Here is a 13,422-nt window from a genome sequence, read left to right on the forward strand (position 1 = left end):
AGAGAAACTCCGACCAAGAATTGAACTTTATCCCAATCAGTAGCTGATACCCACTTTTACATGAGAAAAATAATGATTTTCACAAACAGACCATCAGGGGGCGCTGTATGACTGATTTTGTGCTGAAACCCCTCCCACAAGAGGCTCTGGTACCTTGTACGGTACTCTGGGCAAACTGCCACAATGTAACAATGTTCAGACAGGAAATAGCTGCTTACAGCTGTCTGTTAAAGCCAGACCAGCTACATAATCTGCCCACAGTAACAATGTCACCATGTAAAACATGTCAGAATGTGAATCTGGGAGAGGAAAGATTTTACAATGGCCAAACACTGACTAAATCATGTATACATAATTATTGTAAAAATGAAGCACTTTTTTTATTACATTATTTTCACTGGAGTTCCTCTTTAAAGAGAAACACCAGCTTTGTGGAGGCAATTGTCATGGAAGGTCCTAGCACACTTTATATTGTGTGGTTGGTGCGGATCAGCCCCTCCCTTTCTGTAATGACATGCAGTTGTGGAAAGAAAAGGTAGTATGGCTTTATGTCTATTTTTTTCCTGGCTGTTTGATAGGCTGGAGGTTGTTTGTTGGGCATTTATTTTCAGTTACTAATTCTATACTAAGGTTAGGATTAAGGGGAACATGTTAAATTGGGAGCTATTGGATAATCGGTCACAATATAAATTGTTTGTTAAATGTATCAACACTCCAGTCTTCAACATTTGTTTTGGGGGCCGCGCAGGGTCCCCCTTTATCAAGGTGTGTGGTAACCACATGCCTTGTCAGCTTAACTTTTGTGGAAACATATGGCCCAATAGAGTGTGTTTGATTGAAGACTGGAGTGCTGATACATTTGACGATTGATTACGGTGGAGACATTGTTTATGCCTCAGCATCAAGCACCCAACTATAACTTGACGGAGTACCCATCCACAACCATGGTAAACAATATAAATTGTGGCTGTGGCGGCGCACACTGTGTAGTTTGGGTGCTGAACTTTGGCTATTATATAGCTTAATTCCGGCGGTGGGGACTGTGGCAGTGACTACAGCCAGAGTTGGGCTATTGTATAGCTGAACGACAGGTAACAGGTAGCGGCAGTGACTTTAGATACTGAATGGGGAGTTTGGCTACTGGGTACCTGGACTAATGGTAGGTACACACAATGCAATTTTCTGACATTTACTGTCTGATCGATTATTTCCAACTGGTCCGATCAATTTTCCATAGAAGTAAACGGAAAATCGATCGGAAATCAGATCAGACCTGTTGGAAATAATCGATCTGACAGTAAATCTGTCAGAAAATTGCATTAGGCATAGAGGGGAGAGGATTTGTTTTAGGAGGCAATAGTAGAATATTGCAAATGTTTCTGATATACTACTAACAGGTAGATTTTGCACCCATTTTAATATGTGGTTCTTTTAAATGTATGCTAATGAACCCTTTAAAACTTCAATAGTTATCTCGTTTGAGATAAGTGCGCGGCTTTTGACTTGAGTCAGCAGAAGGTGTTGTGCTGTAAATTCTTGTAATGCTTTGATCTCGGTCTACTAGCAGAAAATCATGAAACTGAATGCAGAAGTCCTCACACTGCCCCCATTGACAAGTGTCCATAAATACACATTACAGCAGTACTAATTAGTAGCAGGGAAATGTAAGAAATAAAAAAATACTAAAATAAATTGGCCTGGAGCACTTGCAAACCTCCAAATAAATTGGCTGCTAAAGGGCTAAGGTGCTGGCCTATACTGACACCTAAGTGATGCAAATGTTCTTATTCAGCCATTTGGTTGGAAGATATCAAATACATCTTATCCTAGCAAAGTTTGTTTCAGTGCTATACATTTTTATAACCATGGCTATAAGCAATAAACGTTACACAGCTATTTTAATTATCTCATTCTTTTGCAGAACATTTCTTTTTTTAATGTATTACTTCAGTATTCTGGTTAAGCCTGTGCTGCACATGCTGGACTTTCTAGGAGTTACCATATGGTCTCTCAAAAATGTGTAACGTATAAAATACAAAAAATTCATGCAAGAGATGTCTTCACAAAAGGATATCAAAATTTATTGAAAAAACATCATTGGTGACCACATACAAAAACCCCTATCCCCTCATAAAAACGATACACGGCCGTGCATTACACAAGTCAGCTGACCTCACATATATCTAAACACACTTGTACCCAAACACCACCTAAGATCTATCACGGATGATCGGGTGCCACCTCAACATCCCAGACCACCGTGGTTGTTAATGTGAGGTCCCAATTGCAACTAATTTAGGTGTATAAATTCCACTTCAGCCAGTTAAAGTGAACCCCTCCTGGCCGCAATAGCAGCATAGGGGGCGATATACAGGCTGGGAACGTGAAGAATCACTCGCGTTCCCAGCCTGTCGGCCGGTGACGGCCAAACCGGAAGTGTTCGCCGGCGGATCCTGCGAGGGCACCGTTCGGCTGCAGGGGGCTGAGGGAAGTCCCAGGTGAGTAAATCTCATTTTTTTTCCTTTGACTTTAGGTTCACTTTAAGCACCAGTCCTGCGGGATATAACTGTCCAATCACTTTAAGGTGAAAGCATCCTGGTATATAATGCAGTAAACCACACTATAGATCACAACAGCGGTGTTTTTCACATAGGCCCAATCACCAACTTAGTCAGTCACTTGTAGTACAGGACTGTAGTCACTTGTAGTACAGTGTAACTGACAGTTGTAACTGTTTGCCCAGTCGGGCTCTCACCACCGCTGGGCACCGGGGCTGTCCATGCACTGCTCTAAGAATATCCAGTTGCTAGTTTCCTCCCATGTGTATCTCCTATCTGACTGTGAGGGACACCCGCAGCGAGATCGTTAGCCTGGCAAGCATGTGGAACGCTACTTAGCATGGAGGTTACAGCCGCTTGTCACGTCCGTCTCACGTGACATGTTTCGCTTTTCTTGGCAAGCTTTTTGAAACGTAGGTCCCTATTGGGAACTCCCATTAATGACCACGGTGGTCTGGGATGTTGGCGTGGCACTAGATCTTAGGTGGTGTTTGGGTACAAGTGTGTTTGGATATGTGTGAGGTCAGCTGACTTGTGTAATACACGGCCTTGTATCGTTTTTATAGGGGGATAGGGGTTTTTGTATGTGGTCACCAATTATGTTTTTTCAATAAATTTTGATATCCTTTTGTGAAGACATCTCTTGCAAGTATTTTTTGTGGAATGATGAGCTGTCAGGAGATGGCTCCCCCATTTTTCTATTTTGGGGTTCAATGGAGTATACAATGCCATAGCGCATCCCAATAAACTTTTTTCTGTACCGTATAAAATACACAGGTATCAGTTGTACATTTGTCCTAGACTAAAATGCCATATAAATTACTTTTTTTCCTATGTTCCTTTCACTTACAGTAGCCAGTAGAAATGTGACAGATCTTGGAGTAATCCATCTCCTCACAGGGGATTCTCAGGAATTCCTTTATTTTTAAAACCATTCCCCAGATGACAGTGGAAGACTGGCTTTCCAGCATCATTAGTAGATGGGGTAATCCAAAATCAGATTTTTAGTCTCTACTGTAAGTGACAGCTACATAGGGAAAAAACAAACATAGTGTATTTTACTCTGTGGGAAAATGTACAGCTAATACACAAGTATTTTACATTTTAAAAAGGTTCTTGATAGTGGTCCTTTAATTTGTTGGGCTCTATATTGAATTAGACCTCTCATTAACTTTTTTCTTTTATAGATGACATTTCCAGAGTCTATTGAAACCCTTTAAAATAAGGTCCAAATGCTGTCTAGTTTGCAGTGTGAAAGTAATGCCACCTACTTGTACTGAACAGTTATGTCAGTCATGTTGTGGCTAAAAAATCCACATCCTCCTGTAGAGATTTCTTGGGGGCCATGAAGGAGGTAATGGCAGAACTGTAAAGCATTTAGTGTGTCTGACAGCTCCTTCACCCTCCATGTCAACTAAAGTGGTTAAAAGGACAGCTAATTCCATTCCTCAGGCAGCAGGTGATGATGATGAGGTTTCTTCCTGTGTCAGCTCCGCAGATAATACAGAGCAATCTGCTTGAATAGAGGACTAAACTTGAGTCCCCAGCTGATGACAGAGGAGCAGTTTACACTGTTAGAATTTCAACAGGGTTTTCTTTAAAAAAAAAACACTTACTTACCTGGGGCATCTTCCTGGCCACTCACCATCATCCTGCACTGCCCAGTTTCCCTTGTCATTCTCCGTACAGTGTATGTGTGGCCCCGTGCCTCCTCCAATGCTGATCTTGCACAGCAAGTAAAAATAGGTATTGCACATGCGTAGAACTGTCCTGGCCACAGGAGAGCAATCAAGGACTCACTGAGTCACCTGGTTTACGGAGGGAGACAGCGGAGGAACTTCCCAGCGTGGAATCACTGTGGTGCAGGATGACTTTAGGGGGTTAGAAGAAGCCCCAGGTAAGTAACTGAGCATATTTTTTTTTTTCAATTAAGTTTCCCTTTTAAGAAAACCTGTACTGAAAAAAGTTCCCCTGGGGGGTACTCACCTCAGGAGACATTTTTTTTTTCCGCCGCCGTGGGACCGAGGAGGACGGGGGAAGCCTCGATAGGATCTGGAGGCTTCCCTCACCCGAGGTGAGTACCCCACAGGGGAGTTTTTTTCATTACAGATTTTCGTTAAAGGACAACTGAAGCGAGAGGGATATGGAGGCTGCCATATTTATTTCCCTTTAAGCAATACCAGTTGCCTGGCTGTCCTGCTGATCCTCTGCCTCTAAGGACTCGTTTCCACTATAGCGAATCCGCATGCGGGCACTGCATGCGGATTTGCATACTCAATGTTAGTGGATGGGGCTGTTTCCACGTGTGCGGCGGCGGTGGTGTTTTCGGTGCGGGAAAAATCTGCACGACAGGGTCGTCAGATTTCGCGTGCGGCAGGAATGCGGGCGAATCGCCGCTAATGCATTCAATAGGGAAATCGCATGCGGCTTTGTCATGCGTATTTCCCCGCGATTTCGCATGCGATTTCGCATGAAAGGCAATTGAACTTTACACAGGCAGTGACATGGTTAAATTCGCCTGGCTCCTTGCCATGCGAAATCGCGAGTAAATCCGCATGGGGAAACGCAGCCGCATGCGATTTCTTCAGCGGTGGAATCCAGGCGATTCCGCACCGCTACAGTGGAAACGAGCCCTAATACTTTTAGCCAGAGACCCTGACCAGCATGCAGCAGATCAGGTGTTTCTGACATTGTCAGATCTGACAAGATTAGCTGCATGCTTGTTTCTGGTGTTATTCTGGACACTACTACAGCCAAATAGATCAGCAGCCTTTAAAGAGAGTCTGAAGCGAGAATAAAACTCGCTTTTCCCCTTCTATTCAGCAGGGGCATGTTTGCCCCTGCTAAAACTCCGTCATCCCACAGCAGAATGGGGGTCCTTAACCCCCCAAAATCCCCTCCATTCTGTGCGGAGAGCGCTTCCTGCTTGAGGCAGGGCTAACGGCCGCGTCTATCAGCGTCTATCAGCGCTGATCACCGCCTCTCCCCCGCCCCTCTCAGTCTTCCTTCACTAAGAGGGGCGGGGAGGAGGCGGAGATCTGCCGCTGATAGACGCGCATGGTGCAGAGCTACAGCTCATAGCTCTGCCTCCATGAGGAGCAAAATCTACGACCAAGTTGGTCGTGGATTTTGCAGGGGGGAATTTGGGGAGTAAAGGACCCCCGTTCTGTCGCGGGATAGCGGGGAAAAAGTGAGTTTTATTCTCGCTTCAGTCTCTTTAAGTGAGACATGCCTTCCTCCAATCCCAAACATCCCTGTATACTCAGGTCTGCAATACTCCTGACTTCCCAACTAATTTTGCCTGGGCAAGGGATAGTAAAGCTTCTCAATTGAGGCATTATCTTCGTAGATTTAGGCTCTTTACCACTCACAAAGTCATGTAGAAATTTGCCCTACCACTCTGTGCACACTTCCAGGTTATTCAGCTCTTGCACTATTGAAGAGCCTAATTCTGCCAAGATATGACCCCTCATCAACCTATTTTGAACAGTGGTGTATGGCCTACCCACTTGAAGGTGGGCTCATCTCCTAACTATATTTCACCTTTGCTGAGGGGGCTCCTCACAATAGCAGCATATCAGGATAGGTGGAACTCTAGTTGGGTATGAGTCAATGACAGAGGCGCTATTCGTGACCTTGAGACTATGCTGTGTACTCCTATCTGTTTATTGCCTGAGGAAGCAGGAACATACCCGTGAAATGCGTTGCACTGTTTGTTTTGGAGTATATTAATAAACCTGTTGTCATAAAACTGACGGTATCTTGTCTGCTTCGGGGAGGCGAGTCCACCACCACCTCCTGAGGGATTTTAAGCTTTTTAGAACCTTTTATTCTGCTGGCGCCTCTGTTCACTCTTACATTATCAATATCCACCCCTGGTGTAGGGGTGTTGCCCCTTATTTCCTTATCTACAGAGAGCGACTTTTAATCCTGAGTGAGGACAGGTCTAATCTCCTCACCTGCCTATACAGTGGTTACCTAGGAGGTAACCCACATTTGTGAGTGTATACATTATATACTTTTCATTTCCAACCCCTTGTTTTGCATACTACACTATATTGGGCTCTCTGTATTTCTTTTGTCTGTATGCTGGCAATTATTCATGACCGTATCCAGCATTTCCAAAAGATCTGCCACCCTTGGATCATCTTCTATGCCACTCTGCTCCCCCCATGGCCCAGGGGTGGGGGGCTATTTTGTCCTTTTAGTTATGGTTGACAGTTTCCATAATCGGCTGGAAATGTGTGGTAGTACTTCCCCTATTTTTCACTTTTAAGCATGTCTTACCTGGACTGTGTTTCTGAGACTATTGTCCATGACTGAAACGTTTTGCCTAAGAACAACTCATGCTTTATGTGATTATACACAATGTGAAATGCTTGTAACTTGTGCTGTAAGCACCTTTTCTACCTTTCTTAGAATAAAAACCTTTTAAAGCCATTAGTGTGACATGCCTTCAAGGTTGGATTCTTTGAACAACTTCTTGTCTTCTTTGTTCCAGTCAGAATTAGCAGCACTTGAACTCTTAGGCCTGGTTTCCACTTGTGCGGTTTCTGTCTGTTTTTTGTCAGAAAATTTGCATAGATTTTAGGCTGCTTGCACACTGCATGCGATTCCGATTTTTAATCGGTTTTAACATCCGATTCTGATTTTTAAACGTTACTGCATGCTGCGTTTTTTGATCCGTTTTTTTTCTGTTGATTGCATTCAGGAAAAATCGGAATCGAAAAACGGATTTGCAGTGTGCAGGGGCCTTAAAACTAATGTAAGAAGGCAGCCGTTTCCACTCCATGCGAATTTTCATACGCATGAAAAAATCTGAGGTCCTGCATCATATTTCTGGACATCGCGTACGATTCGCGTACAATGCTTTGTATAGGCAGTCATGACTAAGCTGTTACTAGGCAGATTATGTATATTTAACTAATACGAATTTTCGCATACGAAAATTCACATAAAAACGCATACATATTTACATGCAAATTTTCACCAAGCAGAAAAATCTTATATGATGTCTTATGTGATATGAAATGTCACGCGGCAGTGGAAACGTAGCCTTACATAGAAATGATCAGTAGAATGTTAATGTTTTTTCCAACATGCATTCAAATTTAAAGAGGAACCGTTGTAAAAATAACATCATGAATAAAATTGCAAATTTTTTTTCTTACAATATTAATTTATACATTTAGTCAGTGTTTGCTCATTGCAAAACCTTTCCTTGCCCTGACCGTTTTGACATCTTTATGCCTGATACACACAATGCAATTTCCCATAAGATTGATGGTCGAAACAATAATTTCCAACAGGTCCGATCTGATCACAAATCAGATCGGACCTGTTGGAAATGATTGATTTGACCGTCAATTTGATGATAAATCGCATCATGTGTACCAGGCATTAGTCCTGTCAGGTGACCTCTGCGGAATGTTGGTTTACTGAGACCTCTAAAGCCAGTACAAAATATACCTGGTCTATGCTTTGGGAGGAGTATTCCACATAACTTAACAGCCGTGTGACATTACTGGGAGGGCGGGGCTACATACCAATTTACAGCAATCTATAGATATATTAAGTGTTTCTAAAACCATTAAAATTACCATAAAAGTGAGTATCCTGTATACTTTACTGCTTTCTACTATACTTTACTGCAGTGACTCTTAAATGCAAGCTGCATGTAGCTTACAACTTGACCAATCAAAAGAAGCTGCAAGTAAATCTGATTTTGTTAGCTTATTTCCAAGCTGCATGCAATTTTCAATACATTTGCATACAAATTGTAAAAATGATCATTTAATTGATCATCTCTACTCTGAGGCCGGTTTCACACTATGAATCTGCGGTTGCGATTGCGATGCGGCCTGCCAAAAACAGCCTTTGGGGATTACCACGTTAGTACGCGGCAATCCCCGTCTGGTAACAGGTGAAGCAGGAAGTGTGGGCGAAACGACGACTTGCGCGGAAGTGTATTGCTAAAATACGCCTCTGCAAATGCGCGACGTGTAAAACTTGCAGCGGTCGATTTAAAACACGCGCGTCGCCTAAGACTTACATGACTTCCGCTCCGCCGCACGCCGTCGCAGGAGACACGCAGCAATGTAGGTATGCACTCGTGTTAGACTGCCCACTTCCGGCGCATCTCATGCTGTATTAAAGAACCCACCAGTGTGAAAGGCCCTCAAGCCTCATACACACGCTTGATTAAAGTCAGCAGGGGTGGCCGATAGCAACTGCCTCAGCCGATAATCAGGAATGTGTATGGCAACCACCTTTCCCCTAAGCAATCCTCCCAGCGGATCAACTCACCTGAGCGACAGCCGATTCTCCCCTGCCCGCTGCTTGTCATCACGCATGGGCCGCTCCCTCCTCCCCCCTGTGCAGCCAAGCCCAGCGATGTAGCCCAAGGGGATCAGACTGTAGACCTGCATCCCAGCTGTGTATGTGCCTTTTACATGTTGCAGTTGTTGTGTATTCTTTGGCCACTGTTGATCTGTGTAATGCTTATGTACACATCAGCCAGGTCGATTTCCAACATGTCCGATCTTAATTTTGATCGATTGTTTTTCCGATCGTCTTTTTCATTCACTTCTATGAAAATCGATCGGAAAAATGAAAATCGATTGAAATTCAGATTGGACATGTTGAAAATAATTGATCTGGCATTTAAATATGCCAGAAAATTGTATGGTGTGTACCTAGCATAAGAATGCATGATTTTTTTTCCCGTCTGCTTAGCAATCCTTGCTGCTGTTGTAATTCTTTTGTATTCCATTATTCTGTATAGCTTTTTTTTGTTTTGTTTTGTTTTTTGTTATAGGTTATAAAGATTTTAATTTATTTTAAAGAGCAACTTCAGCCTAAACAAACATACTGTCATTAAGTTGCATTAATTATGTTAATTAAAATAGATTGGTAATATAATATCTTACCCACCCTGTTTTAAAAGAACAGGCAAAGGTTTGTGATTTCATGGGGGCAGCCATCTTTTTGGTTGAAAGGAGGTGACAGGGAGCATGAGACAGAGTTCCAACTGTCCTGTGTCCTGATCACCTCTCCTAGTTGCTAGGCAATGAGAACATCATCATCAGAAATCCCATCATGCTTTGCACAGCATCAGGGGAAAAATGCCCAGGCAGTTTTCTTTGATGAGGCGGGGCTTAGCTTCTAAACAGCTAAAAATTAGGTTTGGATAAGAAAAACAAAGTTCTGATGCTGTGAACCTGTTAAAGAAACACCAAACCTTTTTAGTGCTGCTGAATACATTTTTAGTCTGGAGGTTCACTTTAATCTGACCTGTGAGATTTGCAAACAAAAAAGGGTTAGGCTCTGTTCCTACATGTTTTTTGCTGTTTCTCGGCTCATTGGGGACCCACAAAGCCTATGTGGGTAATGCGTCTGCCCCAGTGGCTACAGCCACTCCATTGGAACGGAAACTACACTGTCCTCTCCCTCTGATCCAGTGCAAGTGTGAACCGAGCCTTATTCACCTTGGGAGAGGGTTTTCTTTAATGCTAGGTACACACAATGGGATTTTCAGTCAGATTTACTGTCAGATCGATTATGTCCAACATGTCTGATCTGATTTCCGATTGATTTCCTGTAGAAGTGAATGGAAAATAGTCAGAAATCGATCGAACGTGTTGGAAATAATCGATCTGACAGTAAATCTGCCAGAAAATCTCATAGTGTGTACCTAGCATTAGATAAGGACAAAATGATCTGTCCTTCTCTTAAAGCCAACCTGTGAGGTTTGCAATGTGTGACTTTAGATACTTACTTCAGGAGGGGGAAGCCCTCCAGAGGCTGTACCCGCCTCCCTCCACCTCACGTTCCAGCATTGTGTCCACCTGAAGCTCGCCACATATAAATAGCATGGATCTGCTCAAGCTTCAGTGGAAAAAGCTGAGCCCAATCGGCATATCTCACAACTGTCCCTCTTTTGGAGGGACAGTCCCTCTTTGGGGCCCCTGTCCTTCTGCCCCTCTTTCTTTCCCATTTGTCTCTCTTTCAGGACTGATGTTCAGATATACCGTATATACTCGCATATAAGTCGACTACGAAAAAGTGATTGACTCGCATATAAGCCCCCTCCCCAGTAAAGCCACATCCACAGTAGCCAGATGTGCCCCAAATGGAAGTCAGCCTCTCTCCTCGTAGCCAGATGTGCCCCAAGGGTGATATAGCTGTGTCTTAAAACATCATAGATATGAGACACAGCGATTGCCACACAGGAAGAATTCCTCATCATTGCACCGCTGACATGTTGCTTGCTGGGGGTGTGATTGGGGCGTGGCTTAAGTGTCCCTCTTTCTTATCTCAAAAACTTGGGAGGTATGCATTCAGGACCATGTTACTGCACATGTGCGAGCCGTCCACAAGTGGTTGTCAGCAGCTTTTCAGAGGACACAACACTGGAATGGGCTGGGGAAGGAGGACAGGAGAAGCCTCTGGATTATTTAGAGGCTTCCCTCTTTTGAGGTGAGTACCTGTTTGAGCCACTTTTTTTCACCACAGGTACAACATTAGCCAAGCATTAGCCTCACTTTCAGCACTTCCTGTCACTTCTCAGAACTAACAGTGCTTATAATTACAGCTGTAAAAGAGGAACTCAAGTGAAAATAATGTAATAAACAGGCATGGGCTCAAATTCGGATTCGGGTGAGTCCGGATAGTGCTATCCGGATCTCACCCAGTAATGCGGGGGGGTCAAGCTTACCTGTGTGACGTCTTCTTCGTCTGTCCCTCGGCGCCTCCCACGATGCGTTCCACTCGGCGCTCACGTGACTACAAACAATTCCTCCCGGGTTGAAGGAGGAAGTGTTTGTAATCACGTGAGCGCCGAGTGGAACGCATCGTGGGAGGCGCCGAGGGATGGACGAAGAAGACGTCACACGGGTAAGCTTGACCCCCCCCCCCAGCATTACTGGGTAAGATCCGGATAGCACTATCCGGACTCACCCGAATCCGAATTTGAGCCCATGCCTGGTAATAAAGTGCTTAATTTTTACAATAATTACTGTGTGTATAAATGATTTAGTCAGTGTTTGCCCATTGTAAAATCTTTCCTCTCCCTGATGTACTGTACATTCTGACATTTATCACATGACATTTTTACTGCTGGCAGGTGATGTCAGTGGAAGGAGATGCTGATTGCTTTTTTTTCGCATTTGGAAACCGCTGTAAACAACAGTTTTTTCCCACAATGCAAGAAGGCTTCCACAGTGTGATGTCAGAACCATGGTCCTGACATCACACTGTGGGAGGGTTTTCACCACAATATCAGCCATACAGAGCCCCCCCTAATGATCCGTTTGAGAAAAGGAATAGATTTTTCATGGGAAAGGGGGTATTGGCTACTGATTGGGATGTAGTCCAATTCTTTGTTACGGTTTCTCTTTAAGTTAAAAAAAAAGTATAAAATGCATTATGTGTTTGTAACTATTTATCCTTTCTTTTTTTTTTTTTTTTTACTTTGCTCATCTGCAAACATGATATTGAAATTTTTTTTTCTTAAACTACTTTTTCTTTCTTTTTTTTTTTGTTGGGAATGCATTGATTGGCAATGATTATATGTAGGCAAATACTGCCATCTAGTGTTTAAACTGGTCTGCACAACATTATCTGTTAGTAGCCATGGTTTCTTTGTGAATAATTGAATTATTGGTGTTTATTTACTCAAAACATCTGTTTTTGTGAAGAGGTTAAATAAAGACACACTTCTCTGTGTTCTCACTAATTATCTTACATTATCACAGACACCATTGGCAATACCAGGATCCCTGAGTTGCCAGTGCACGGGGTGAGGACTGTAGCATTGCTGTTATAACAGCGCCAAGATTTGGCGCTGCACGGCATGGGCCAAAAGTCCTGTCTGGAACAAAACCCCTCATGGAGAAGGGCTTGCTCTTGCTGTGCATGCACAGTTTGCTACTTTCAATTGTAAACTGTGGGACCGTTAGTAATGTTCTCCTGAACCCAGGACAAAAAAAATTATAACTGGTGGGCTGAATGGCTTCTTCCTTAGTGTCCTGATGCTGCTGCTAGTTGTCATTGGATTCGGCCCCAATCCCCCATCTTTGTACTTTTTCCAGGAAGTCCCGCCCGCCCGAGCAGTGATGCACAATTCAGTACTGCGCAGGTGCATTATTGATTTTAATTTTATTTAAAAGGTTTTGTTTTAGCCGTTTCTTCTAGCATTGAGGGTAAAAACTGACTTCTGGACAGCATTGGGCTCAATTCTGGTAGTGTTTAGTAAATAATTACCTCATGGAATTGGGTTTACCTCATGAGGGAAATCAACTTTTGAATTCTGGTAGTTTAAGTAAAGTTTTACCTCATGTAATTTCATGAGGTTATTCATGCAGTAATTTTCTACTATAAATGTGTGGTATTTAGTAGTGAAATACCTCACACTTGAATTCTGAAGTAAAATAAGGTGCGTGTTTGCATGTCTTTTACCTCACATAATTAGACCTACCTCTACCACATGATAAATGCATTGCTGTGACAAAATTGTGATATCCGTCACATAACATGGAGCCTTTTCAGCTTGTTCTGTGTTCAGGGCCCCCATATTTTGCTGAAATAAGTAAAAGTGATCTGACCAACAATCCGCCCCAGCTTCCATTTTGTTTTAAAAAAGAAAAAGTGCTCCAAACCCTGTACAATCCTTCATCTGCCCCCCTGGTTGGAAAAAAAAAGCAAAAATGCTCCAACCCACAGCCTCTATTTTTTTAAAAAATTAAGTAAAACTGCGGCAAACACCGATTTCTCTCCACCCTCCTCCTCTGGTTAAAAGTGCTCCGAGCCCCCCCCCCCCCCCCCCCCCGCAGCCTCTAAAAGTAAAAATGCTGTAACCCCCCTT

At 43.2% G+C, this 13,422-nt stretch overlaps 1 protein-coding gene across 3 annotated transcripts in view; it reads left to right on the plus strand.

The window, feature by feature from the left end:
* The window catches only part of LOC137536002 (pancreatic triacylglycerol lipase-like), a 197,572-nt gene that overhangs the window by 137,487 nt on the left and 46,663 nt on the right, over nt 1–13,422 (plus strand). The window lies entirely within an intron of this gene.

The sequence above is a fragment of the Hyperolius riggenbachi genome, chromosome 10 (genome assembly GCF_040937935.1).
Source record: "Hyperolius riggenbachi isolate aHypRig1 chromosome 10, aHypRig1.pri, whole genome shotgun sequence".
Lineage (NCBI taxonomy): Eukaryota > Metazoa > Chordata > Amphibia > Anura > Hyperoliidae > Hyperolius > Hyperolius riggenbachi.